Here is a 14,275-nt window from a genome sequence, read left to right as displayed (position 1 = left end):
AGGATAAGAAACTGATGTTGAATTGACACAAATTTTTGCAAATTTTTCATTTCTCTAGATTATCATATAAGTGTTGTTCTTACACTAGATTGTCATTTGTGTTGCTTTTGTTTAGTTAGTATTTTTAAGCTTCTCAAACTGTACAAGTGTAGCAATTCCTAAACATTCAAGAATTTTTATTATGGCGTGGTTTTGTCAACTTTTGAATTTATGGTTGCATATCAAAAATTGAAATGAATTATGCAATTTGAAAAGGCAGGTTTATGCTGATATGCCATGGAGTCTTTTATTCTTTGTTTGAATAATTTTTATTTTTTTTTTGAAATAGTAAAATTTATTAACGTCGAGATTTTGCAAGATACACAAAAGCTCGCGGTCAAACAGTATAAAACGATACAAACAAATACCGCCAAAAAAGGCAATGAAACACCCCAAAACAGAACCTGCCACACCACACAGGGAGGGAAAACAGAACCAGAAAAACCCCCAAAAACACAGAAAAACAGCAGGAAGCAAAAGCAACGAGGCTGTCATATATTCCCTGTCAAAACAGCAAAACAGCAGCATACAACAGCCTCACCGCCCACGCTACAGCAACCAAAATACGCATCAAAAGCGCACCATTACCGCAAGAGGAAGTTCCAAATCCATTCATAGAACATACACGCTGGCAAGTTCAACCGATTTAGCACCCACCTCCAAGCTAGCACCTTAATCGCCTCAACCAATTCATCCATCCCACTTCTAGAATTATTAAAAATCAAATCATTTCTAACTCGCCAAATGATTCAATAACCCTTGCGAGTCTTCTTATTTCCAGACATCTCATTCCACCACTTCCAATGAAAAAACAGATCCGGTGGTGTATGATAGTCAAACCCGAGCCACCTCAATAAATCAGCCCAAACCTTCGCCGTAGCACATTGGAGGAATAAATGCTCCGACACTTCCGGTACCCCTTCACAAAGCACACAGTTTAGAGGAGAATCCGGTGGTAAGGCACGCCGTCTAGCAAGATTAACTCTAGTTTGAATAATTGTTTTGAAGTTAAGAAGTTGTCTCAACTCTCAATGTTTCTTTGTTTATTGAATTTGGGGGAACTGTGACTTTTTAGCCAATGGCAATTTTGTTTGACACAAAGGACACATGAAAGCTTGCTTTTACAATTGTTGATCTCAATAGAGAAGAGGCTTAAGTTCAACTGTCTTCCTTTTTACTTCTTTTTAGTATTAGAAGTTCTCACCATTTTTTTGCAGGTTTAAAATGTCATGTCTATTTCCTCATACTACAAACAAAAATAAATTCCAATATGAATTTCAAAAGTCTTCTACGCCTGTCCTTGAGATAGTACCACACATACTTTTTAGCATTAAGATTTATTGATCCCTTGTTTTGAAGCAGACAATCAAACTCAGGAACATTACAAACATCTTCTATGTACAATTGTCCTGTATCGCACATTTTGAATCATCAAAAATTAAATGGCATGAAATGGTTTGGGTTAGCTTAGGTACTGAATGGTTTGGTCAAAAACTATACTGCCTGCTAAACAGGTTGACACAATATAATGGATCCATTTGGTAATTTGATTTTAATGGGGTTTACTCTCTTCAAGCATTGAATTTTTTTTCTAGAGTAGCATACATGATCATTGGCTCCTGTATCAAGAATAAAGGTTTCTAGTTTGATGAGAGTAGGGATAGTGCAGATTATACTTGTACCTAATGGTGAATTTGTGGTCATGTGATTTACACTATGAGAAGGCAATGTGTTTGAATTTTGAAGAAGAGCTAGCAACGCTTTGTGCTGCTCTGAAGTGAAAGATAACTTTCCTGTGTCTGCATCATGAGTATCTTCACCATATGCAATGGAATGTGAATCACCTTCTTGTCCAGTAGTGTTAGAACAATTATTGATCATGCCATTTTGCGGAAAATGAGGGGATACCATGCTTCTTGAAACATGTATCTATGGTGTGACCACTTCTCCCACAAAAGGAACAAACTCTGATGCCTTTACGGCTTTACCCCTTTCATATGATTTTCCTCCCCTATTCCCTCTTCCATGAGAAGAAGAGCCTCTACCAGCTTATGAAGGAGTTGAAAAATTATATCCTGAGACAGCTAAAGTCATCGATTCATCCAAAGGGAGGGTAATCTGTCTTTCTTACTGAACAAGTTAGGAGTATACCTTTGCAATAGGGGGAAGTGGATCCATGAGCATGATATGTGCTCTTACAGCAGTGTATTGTTCGTTGAGCCCTTTGAGAAATCTAATAATTTGATCACATTCTTTGTACTCATACATCTTGATCACAATAGTACAATTCTCAACACAGTTGCTATTTGGAATGGGCCTAAAATTATCTAATTCCTGCCAAAGCTTCTTCATCTTGATATAATAAGAAGAGATAGAAGAATCACCTTGTTTCAGAGTGTAGATTTCTTCTTGGATATCAGAGATCCTGAAAATATCACCTTGATAGAAACCTATCTTTGAGCTCTTTCCAAATTTCATAGGCTGTATCCATCCACAGTATACTCTGAGATATTTCAGGATCAACAGAGTTACTAAGTCATGACATGATCATGGTATTACACCTATTCCAAGCTATAGAGTCATGGTATTTATCTGGGGGTCTTGGCAAGGAACCATTGATGAAATGCAGTTTGTGCTTTGATATCAAAGCCATTGTCATAGAGCGAGACCAGGAATGATAATTGGGGCCAGAGAGGAGAGGAGGGACAAGACCTGGATTCTCGTTAGGATGCATGAAATAGGGACTAAGGGTATCATTTTGATAACCCTTGTTCTTAGTGCTGGTGAATCCACCATTGACACTCTCTGCAGAACTCTCAGACATGGTGATGAACAAAACAGAAGATTCTTGATCAAGAAAGACGAGAAGAATAAATTGAGGGAAAATAGAATTCCAACTCAGAATGATAACACGAGAAAGTGTGAATTTAACAAGAATTCACAAATCAAGAATCAGAGAGAAAAAAATTGCAATTGCTGAGAGTTGCAATGAAACGAAGAATGAGGTTTGTGAGGGAAAATGCAGAGAAAAAGGAGGCGCAGGGAAGATAAAGGTTCATAGCGATAAAGGAGATGACCAATCGAATTGCGACTGATACCATGTGAAAATATAAGATTGAATCTCCTTAGAGTAGAAAAGAAAGGAAAATTTGCTATGAACTTGGAAACAAAGCATTGAAATATATGTACAAATGTCTAGATGTTGTGATGTGATCGGACATGTGTATAAAATCTATTTAAACTGGCAATGCATACTAATTAAATTGTTTTTAACATTGGAAATTTCGAATTGCCGCGAAATAAAACATAGCATCGCATAGAATTATAGTACATTGTAGAGAGGTTTAATGCAATCTATCTTGTCATAGATAACGACGCTTGATTGATCTTGTCACAGGTGAATAATTTTGGAAAAAACTTTAGGAAACCAACCATTGAGTACACTGCTGAAGTATATTCATAAATTATGGGAATTAATTTAGAATCTGCATATCATTTGTGCCAACTTACAATCCTCTTCTAAAGACATCTGGAATGGGAAGCATTGTATTCATTTCCTCTATTGCTGGCGTGGTGAGCTTAGGTACTGGATCAGTCTATGCAGCAAGTAAAGGTGGGAGTTGTCATCATAGCCATACTAATTACTTGTTCAATTTTCTTGTTGTAAAAGGTTGTGTGATCAAGAAAACTGAATGCTTACTGACCAGTGATGTTTTCAGCTGCAATCACCCAGCTTACAAAAAAATTGGCTTGTGAATGGGCAAAAGATGGCATAAGGAGTAATTGTGTTGTTTGAACATGTAATGTTCTCTTTTCCTTTATTTTGGCACTAGTTGCTTTCCTTTTGGGTGAAGGATTCAATGATATGATCACATGAATGAGATCCTAATGAGATTTATGTTAGAGAAAAATAGGTCAAAGATAACATAGTTGGCACACTTGTTACTCTAGATTGAATCTAAATATGGCATATTAATCTGTTGAATCATCTAGAGTACAATACTAAACTCCAACAATGTTTATTTCTTCAAAGTACTGAATTAAAGCCTCTGTTTCATAAATATCTTGCTATTTTATGATGAAATTATAAACGGGCAATTTACGCTTTTGGTGTGGTCACAAATTCAGTACGTCTTCATGTCTCGGCTCATTGGAATTGATTATTATTACTTGTTGATCTAATATTAGTAATAAAAAAAATCAACAGCATATACTGTCATCAAGAATGTGCTCAACATTTTGAGGAAAATATCTCAAACAGACTGAAGGATTCTACAGATCCTACAGAGATCCTACATTGAATAGCCTTTCTTGCTTAAAGATCCTACAGAGATTTATGTCAGAGAAATTTAGGTCAAAAATCTTATAGTTGGCACACTTGTTACTCTAGATTGAATCTGAACATGTCATATTAATCTGCAGAATCATTTAGCGTATTCACCAATCCTCCAATCCTCTATTATTATCTGTGTAGTGTTTAATATTTCAGAGAGTTCATACCTGATTTTGTATACATTGTGTCTGGTTATGAATCATGTTAACATCAGTAATGATACAACATTTTTGATAAATTTCCAAATAGCTGCATTTTTTTGTCATTTCTAATTATGCTTGTTGCTAATTGTTTTCTATTGTGACAGCTGCTTCGCAACAAGCAGTACATGGATGAAATGTTGTCTCGAACTCCTCTTGGACGCATCGCAGAAGCTCATGAAGTTTCGCCTTTGGTGGCTTTCCTTTGTCTGATGGAGGATTAACTGTGAATGGATTCCAGCCCAGTATAAGAATAACATAATATTCATGCACTTCTTGGTCCATTGTTAAGTATTAATTATCTTTGGAACAAAGGATTAACTATGAATGATCTGTTTCAAAAAAAATAAATAAATAATTGTTGAAAGAATCTCCTTTCAATTCGATAGCGTGCGCAAGAATTGAAGGAATTTCATAAAATTGTTTGGAGGAATTTCATGGAATCCCAAGAACCTTACTTGTTCAAAGGCCTTTCTCTTTAAAGATTTTTTTTTTTTCCTTCATTGACTTAGGCACCATAAAGTTTATCACTCAAAAATGATCAATAACTTCTTTCCATTTGCCTATCATGGGTCTTCCGGTGGATATATTTGTTCATGACAAAAAAAGATAACCAACTTCCATAAAAAATAAACAAATTCTTCAAATGAGAAAATGGTTTAAATAGTTTCTCACATTGATTACCATCACTAATAAATCCATTTACATGAAGAAAGATGGTAATCAATGTGAGAAACTATTTAAACCATTTTCTCATTTCAAGAATTTGTTTATTTTTTAAATATCTTTTAAAAAGTTACAACAAGAAGATGATATACTTATAAAAATATTTTTATAAAAAAGGTGTAAAAAATAATTACATTTTTTTTAGAGTCCATCCATGGTCCTTAGTAATTGACCGGCTATAGCAGGTTTATTTTGTTCCTTTCCAATTTAAATAGTATATATCACCTTTACATTTTCTCGCCTCTATTTCTTCATTCCATAACTTCATTTCATATTGTACCTACTTCTTCACTTCATTCCTTTCATGTAAATCTTTATGAGGGGCAGTGGTGGGACACATCTTGATTTTGTCTTTGATGTTGGTGTTCTTGTTTCCAACTCCAAGCATGGAGTGTGCCTTGGTTAGGTAGAAGGAATGATTTGGGGGAATACAAATTGCAATGACTTGATGCAAATATAGAAGTTTGTGTCTTTAATGAAACTGAAAGCAGATAGTTTATCAGTGTCTTTCGGAGGTAAGATCTTCAACGAACACTTTTGTTATCATTGTGTTCTCAAATTGCGATTCATTGTTTATTGTTGCTGCTGTGTTTCATCAACCTATGAATGATGGAATTGAAGTTATGGTAACAAAAAGCGGATTGCGAATTGGATGATTAATTTGTTTTTTGATTCCATGGTAGTTGATATGAATTATATGAATTATGGAATTAACTTTTCATCAACGTTACTTTGTTTTTCTCAATTTGTACGGTTTAAATTGAAAAGGTACAGAATCTACCTATTATAGTAGGTCAATTAGCAAGGACCATGGGTGGACCTTAAAAGTAGAGGTTCATATTAGGGGCTCCCTTATTTTTGATGTAGGAGGGTTTCCTTAGTAATTTTATATTTCAGACTAATTTTATTATTTGTTTGTTTTGTTTCGGTCCATTAGGGTTTTCTCAATTTCCGAAACCCTATTTGCAAAAGTTTGTCGCTGCCAAATTTATTCTTTTTCTATTTATTACGTTTAGCGTTTGCTAGGCTACGCTCCGGACTGCGTCAATTTTGAATTTTATATTTTTGAGTAAATTAAAAAAATTATTTTTTGAAAGGATTTTGTAGTTGTTATCACTCATAATTTATTTTGAATTTAAAAAAATGATGTTTCAAAATTTGGAATGTATCTGGTGCGTAATTTAAGGGCCGTAGTATCTAGGTTAAATAAAATACAACCCAGCCGCAAGCAAAAACACAAGCTTCCGCTGAAACATGAGAATTTACAACCTCCATGGCAAAGGAATCTGGAATTGAGTTTCTAGAGGAAGTAAAAAAAGTTGTGTTTCATGATGATAAGAGTGGAAAGTATGATGGGTTTATGAAAGACATAGATGATTTCAAGACCTGCATGAAGAATGATCATCAAATCATCATACTTCCAGTTCAAGAATTCTAACAAAAGGTGAATGATGTACTCAAAGGCCAGAAACATTTAATCTTGGGATTCAACACCTACATGAAGCATTATCGAATCAGACTGCCAATCCCAGTCGATGATCATCAAAAACTAAGGCTCGTTTGGTAAAAATAGCTTTTAGCTGATAGCTTTTAGCTTAAGCTAACTGAAGTGTTTGGTAAAAATAGCGGTTCAACTAGCTGATAAATGTAAAATTTAATTCATAATAAAAATTATATCATTAATTTAAGTATTTGTAATTTTGTAAACTAATTTTTCTTTAAAAAAATACTTTAAATTTATTAATTTAATATATCTTATGTATTATAAATTAAATTAAATTTTATTCACTAAAATTTTATCTTATATTTATTATCATTTAAGTGTTTCTACTTTATAAAGAAAATAACATTTACCTCAAAAAAAAAAAAGGTAGCACTAATAGAGTAATACTAATAACAGAGAATAAAAAAAATAACACTTACCTCAAAAAAATAAAATAAAAAGTAATACTAATAGAATAATAGTATTTTGTTCCGTAAAAAAAAAAACGAAGGTATATATTTTTTCAAAAAAAAAAAAAAAGGTCAGTTGATATATATATATAAAAATTGGAATAAAGGGATAGTAGTCTTTATTACGTAGCTTATTATAAAAATTATAATGGATAAAAATATAATTTAAATGAAATAATATGGGTAAAATTGGAAGAAAAAGTGAGAAGTTATAAGCTATAAGCTCAAACGCTACTTGGAATAGCTTCTGAAAAATAGCTTATAAGCTCGTGAAATAAGCTATAAGCTAATGGTGAAAAAGTGTTACCAAACAGAATTTTTTTTGTCAAACAGCTTATAAGCTATAAACTAAAAGTTAAAAGCTCTTTTTTTGATTTCCTAAACAGACCCTAAGTCATAAGACTGGTTAGTTATATTTTTTTTTTAATGATTATTGTGCTTCATTCACATGTGTTGATAATTTTATAATTGTTGAATGGTTTCTTTTATTTGGAGAGATAAAAACACTATAAAATTTGAAAATAATTAATGTTAGTATGATTTATTTGTTGATATGATCTACAATCTATGTTATGTGTAACTATTTCTAAATGACAATCTACATCTAAAAATAAATAAATGGAGTCTAACTCAATATTCATTAAAATGAATCCGAGGAATACAAATTGATATAAAACTACACAACCAAAACACGTGTTAGCTAGCTACCCACCCTGAATCCGAAACTAAACAACACATATTACAATAGCCACTCTCAAGAAATTAGTTACACAAGGTTATTTGGAATGCAACCATAAATTGGATTCCATCCCGAATTACTTAACTTTTGGAATTATGTAAATTACATTCGAAAAATTTCATAAAATAATGAGTAAAATATTAGTAAAATTAATTTAAATATCAATGAAATTATAATGACACTCATCAAAGAAAAGATATATGATATCATATTAAATTAAAGAAAATCACAAAAGTTTAAGGTGGACATGAAAGAACTCATTAAGAAAAGGATAATGTTAACTGGTGTTTTCGGGGCAGAGCATTGGTTAAGCAATTAAAAAAGTTGTAAGATTTTATTGAAAAGTGGTGTAATAATTTGTTAGTTAAAAATAACAATTTATATTTTGAAGACAATTTTTCTACTTTTGAATTCCTTAACGTTAACAAGACCATTAAAAAAAATTGAAAAAGTGAATATGGTTATCTATTGTTTGGCACAATAATGTTGCTCTAGGACACGCTTGCTGTGATTTTGAGTTGGGAGGGGACTTTTTCTAATGGTGATGGAGCATGTAGTTTTTGTCGATATCAACCAAAACTCCCATATTGGCCAAGGTACACAACAAAACTCCCATACGCGAAAGCACCCAACATGACAACCTGCCAAAGAAAGAGAATTGAACACTCCCAAAAATGGGTGGCCAACTAGAAACAGGACCCTCCTTAACAAGGATAGTCCGGCCTAGATACACCCCTCACCCTACTCTATTGGCCCCAACATAAAATGTATCAGAAAATCCAGGACTTTTATCGAGGAATCACTTCCAAGAAGTGTACTTCATTTCCTCCACAAGTTGCTCAGAAGACGTAGATATACTAGTACATGAGAAGATGAGACTATTCTTGTATTTCGGGATGAGAAATGATATTTGAACATCCATTTGATGATAATTTTTGTGACAACTTTCTCTCTCATACTTATATTATTTTTTACTTTTTCTCTATTGCTATGCTATGGATTCTGTGTCAGCACTACTTTTTTCTTTATAAATTAGGGTTGTCAAATAAATTGTCACCAAATTGATTGTTCAAATAACACTTCTCTTTCGAGATTATCCAAAAAATAGCTTGTCACACTAAAGTCAAACCCTTCTTAGACCATTTACAATAAACTCAACATCTACTTTTTCAATTCTTAACATTCCACATCATTTTTTTTTTAGCGAATCATTTTCTCTCTCTTATTCAACACTCATTTAATATTTACCCTCTCCAATGATTTTTCATTCAACACTCTACTCCACCACCCTTTTATTTCTCATTCTTATTTAATTTTATATTTTTGTTTTTATAATTACAATTATCGATTATAATTAAATTAAAATAATAAACACATAAAAATTTATATTTTAGTTTTTTGAAAAAACAAATTTATTTAAATTATTTATTTTCACTTAAAAAAGTCTAAAACTTCTAAAAAAAAGCTAACAGAAACCAAAAAATCGAATAAAGTACCAACGAAATGAAGAAACAAAAAAAATTAACAAAATTGATTTTTTTTTCTATATCCAAATCAAATGAACCAAGTCTCTATTTATAAACAAAAAAAAAATCATGAATTTTGGTAAAAAAAAATTAAAAAAATATTAATTTGCAATGAAATAATTGAGTTCAAATAATTAAAATGAGATAAATCCAGACAGCCAATCAGGAACTGCCAATTGTCACCACTTATCCTCTCACCAACTTTCTCTCTCCGCACCTGCTGCTTCACTTCCCATAGTAGGCATGTGTGCCTCACGCGCCTGTTTCAGCAAACCGAATCGCGTCACGTCGCCCTTTGTCTTCAGCTTCAACATGTTGAAACCATTCAACGTCTCTTTTCTCCACATCATCCTTCAACAAAACTCAACACACCATTGCACTACTACCACATGTTGAAAGTCTCATTCAACACCTCCATTGCACATGGTCTTAAAAAGACTCCCAAAACTCAATCACCGAAAAGAACTAATCAATCTCACTAAAATATTATTAACTTTTCACTAAAATTACCTTGTGGCTCACCCCATTTTCCATCTAATTTTACGTTACTGCGATAGTTTCAAATCACTTGAAATGTGTACATGGTTATTTTAATTTTTTATGGTATGTAATTTAATTTTTTTTATGGTCAATTTTGTTCTTAATGCTTATTAAAACTTAAATTTTGTGTATTATATAAATTATTATTATACTCCATCCATCTCAAAATAGTATTCCATTCGTTCATTTTTAAGTGTCACTTTTGGAGAAATTTTTTATTCCTATTTAACTGTCATTATCAAAGTTCAATGCAACAATAAATGTTGTTTTACCAACATTACCCTTAGCTATTTATTGCGGAGAGAGAAATATATGAAATAAGATATTAAATGACTAAGACTATTATAGTAAAAGTATAAATTATTGTATAAGAAAAAATAACATTTGTTGTGTCTTGGTTTGTGTAAAATATCAAAAAGTGAACGTTAAAAAGGAACGGAGGTAGTAATAGTTTAAGATTTGTGCATGATTTTTAGGAAATTATTAATTGTGTTGATTTCAATGATAAAAATTATTTAATTTGTTAAAATATCCTTATTAATTATAGTTAGTAGAGTAATTAAATTTAATGAAAATTCAATAAATAAGCATGCACGGCCCCACATCCAAGGGTATGTGGGCCTTGGCCCTCCATACTTCGGGAAAAAAATAATAAAAAAATCATAACTATATATATCATGGACCAAAAAGAGAGAATGATAATGAAATTTAATTAAGTTGCTAAGGTCTACATTATAAATTATAAGTGAAATTTATCTAATTAATAATTGTTAGATTAAATGTCATGACCCGAGTTTGAATTCGACATTCTAACTTATGAGTTTTTAAATGAATATTTTCACTACATCTTTCAACAAAAAAATTCAAAATTAATAATACTTTAATTTTATACTTTTAAAAAAAAATAGAATTTCTCAAAAAAAAAATTAGAATGAGTGTTTTAGCATGTCATAACTAAAAAGTAACGGTGCATATTGCTAAAATACACTTTCATAGAAACTAGTGGATGCATCCTACCAAATCCACTAGTTATTTACCAAAAACCCCATTTTCCATTATTCAAACCAATTATAAATAGAAGGGTAATTTCGTACGTTACTTGTTTTTTTTCATGTTTCTTTTTTGTTCCGTTTTTCTTTTTTCATGTTTCTTTTTTTCGTGTTTCGTTTTTTCCTAAGCTACACTAAGTTTAGTAATTATGCACTAGGTTAAGATGATAATTTTTCTATAGTTTTATTCAAGCCACTACCAAATTTTCTCAAAGATAAGAGTCTGCACAAGACTGGAATTGGGTTTGTTAGTTTCATTTCATGAAATATAAAAGCAACTAATCACATATTCATTGAGGGCTAAAAAAACTGGTTGTTATGAATCCTTTTGATTACACTAGTTTGTATGAACAAAAAAATAAGATTTTGGCTTATTTAAAAATGATTAAATGGGTACCAATATCAAGGAATTAGTGTAAATACAAGTTAGTGTAATTACATGTTTTTTAGTACACAAACTTTTAATGAAACAATATTTAGAATGATGAAAATGGATATAAATTAGTGAAGGTTGTTAACTTGCATCTTAATAATTTTATGTAAACGTAGTTTGCTAACTTATTAGATGGGTGTAAGTTAGCATCCCCTATATATATATATATATATATATATATATATATATATATATATATATATATATATATATATATATATATATATATATATGCGCGCCTTGCACAACTTTTTTTTATAAAGGACATAGTTTGCATAATTCAAAATTCTTTCATACGTCATAACAAAAAACAAATAATCAAGTGTGGTATAGTTGGTGTTAGTTGTTACACGTACTGTATTATGAGGATAAAAATAGATTTTAAATAAAATAATAAGGGTTAAAAATGAAAGAAAATGATAAATTATAAGCTATAAATTCAAACGCTATTTGAAATAGCGTTTAAAAAATAAAATATAAACTCTTAAATAAATTATAGGCTCGTTGTAAAAAGACCGTTATCAAACATATGTATTGGTTGTATTGTGTTATAAAGGTTATTACCGGCTACTTTTTTTTTTGTTTTGGTCTATTTATCTAGTGTTTGCTAATGCTATGTGTGATCTGAGAAATAGGAAAGTAAACTACTCACATTAAATAAACGAGGATAATACATAATTGTATTGTATTATGTTTATATTTATATGTTGGTCTTGATGTTTGTTCGGAAATAATGGGGAAATAAATATTTCTAGGATTTTATTGGACAAAAAAAAACCATATTTTTTAGAAATATAGACAAAAAACATATGTTTGTAAATCATTTAACATTGTCATTTGTTGTGATACAAAGGGAACAAAATGAAGAAGGTAGCAGAGAGTTGTCAACTTCCTTGGGATTTGCTTGATATCATCTCAAGAATGTTAGATTTTGATGACTTGTTTGAATTTGGTAGTGTGTCGAAGAATTGGCGTGAATTTTACAAAATTTATTGGAGGAATTTCATAGCATCCCAAGAGCCATTACTTATCCAAAGGTCTTCTTCGTTTAAGCAATCTTTTTCCTTCATCAGCTTACCTCACCATAAAGTTTTTCACTCAAAGATGATCAATAACTTATTTCCACTTGCTTATCAAGGGTCTTCTAGTGGATATTTGATCATGACACAGCCAGATAACTCATTTATATTAATTAATCCATTTAGAAGAAGAAAGATGATAATCAATAACTCAGCCTTTAAAGTTGTTTTCTCTTGTTTTGCTTGCCGAGTCTTACTTGCTTTTTCCAGATGCTCAAAGGAATTTTTCCTAGTGGTTTTATGTCGTGATTCTGATAATTTATATGTCTATCAATCTCGAAATCTTGGTTGGGTTACTTATTCGACACCAGAGAAGGTTATTGACTTTGTTGTTTTGCACAATACCATATATGTTGTCACTGACAAGGCTAACATAGGGATACTTAGCTTGAACTCTGCAAATATAAATGTTTTACAACTGAAGAGTACTCCTGATGTAATTTCTACTTCTTACTCACATGTAAGGTTGGTTAGTTGTGATGGACATCTTCTAGTGCTTAATTTTATATCCAAGGAAACATTTAGTGTGTACAAGATAGACTTATCAACCATGGATTATATTAAGTTGGAAACTTTGGGTGACATTGCATTATTTTATGCTCCGAGGAAAAAGTACTACGCAATGAGCAACCCGCACATGTGGGGTTACGAAAACAACTATGTCTATGTCATCGATCTTGCATGTGACAAATACAGAGTATATAAAGGGGATGACAATAAAATGCCAAAATTAGTTCTTTCCGAGGTACCTTCTGAACGTAATCTATCTCCTGGTGTATCCCACTCAAAACAACCCTACTTGAATCGGTGTTTTAGACATCTACACTATGAGGTAGACTATTCTCTTGATGTGATAATATAGAGGATTCTATGTACCCTTTCCTAGCGTGTAGCCGTAACATTGCTTATTGTGGATCGTTGCACATTGGAGAGAAGCATTTCATGCAGCATGAAAGTTTTAAAGATGTGTATTTGTTTTTTCTTGGGAAAGTACTCTTTAATTTCGCAAATTATTTTTTTCCTTTCTAGATTTTATATCTTTCTCAAAAACATAATTAATAATTATTCCTAATTCTCCTTGTCTTACAACACAACATGCTTTTTACTAAGCACTTTGGGCATGGGTCGACTCCTTTGCCATGAGTTGCTCTTAAATGAAGGATTTTATAGGGTTATTTTGGCTATGAAGAATATTCTTCTTTAACTTCATAAATATTAAGAATTTTTTTAGGAACAATGTTAAGAAAAATTAAAAAAACCTTCTAAAAAATTTGAAAAATAATCAAATCAAATTCTCATTAAGAGTTTTCAAAATTTAGAAATCAATTATTTAAATATTATTTCAAATTTCAAAATATATGATGTTTAACATGAATTCTAATCAAGTATGACTATTACATTTCTCACCCTATTGGTTTCTCACGGGCACTTTTTTTTAAAAAAAAATATATCTTTTGTTCAGGTTATGAAATCTGAAACAAATTGTTGTGATTTTCATATTATAAAATCCAAAACTATGTTTTGCCCAGATTTTGGAAGAAACAGTGACGTATATTATTTCAATGACATAATTAAAAATGACATAAAAACATAAATAAATGTAAATATACAGAAAATTAAAGAGACAAAGATGATACAAATTTTCATTTTATTATTTC

At 31.3% G+C, this 14,275-nt stretch overlaps 1 pseudogene; it reads left to right on the top strand.

The window, feature by feature from the left end:
- Positions 1-2,942: 2,942 nt before the first annotated feature.
- Positions 2,943-5,014, top strand: LOC112420207 (tropinone reductase homolog At5g06060-like; annotated as a pseudogene).
- The last annotated feature ends 9,261 nt before the right edge of the window (positions 5,015-14,275 follow it).

This window comes from Medicago truncatula, chromosome 3 (genome assembly GCF_003473485.1).
Source record: "Medicago truncatula cultivar Jemalong A17 chromosome 3, MtrunA17r5.0-ANR, whole genome shotgun sequence".
Taxonomy (NCBI): Eukaryota; Viridiplantae; Streptophyta; class Magnoliopsida; order Fabales; family Fabaceae; genus Medicago; species Medicago truncatula.
The sequence above is the reverse complement of the archived record's forward strand: the minus strand, read 5'-3'. Positions and strand labels throughout refer to the sequence as shown.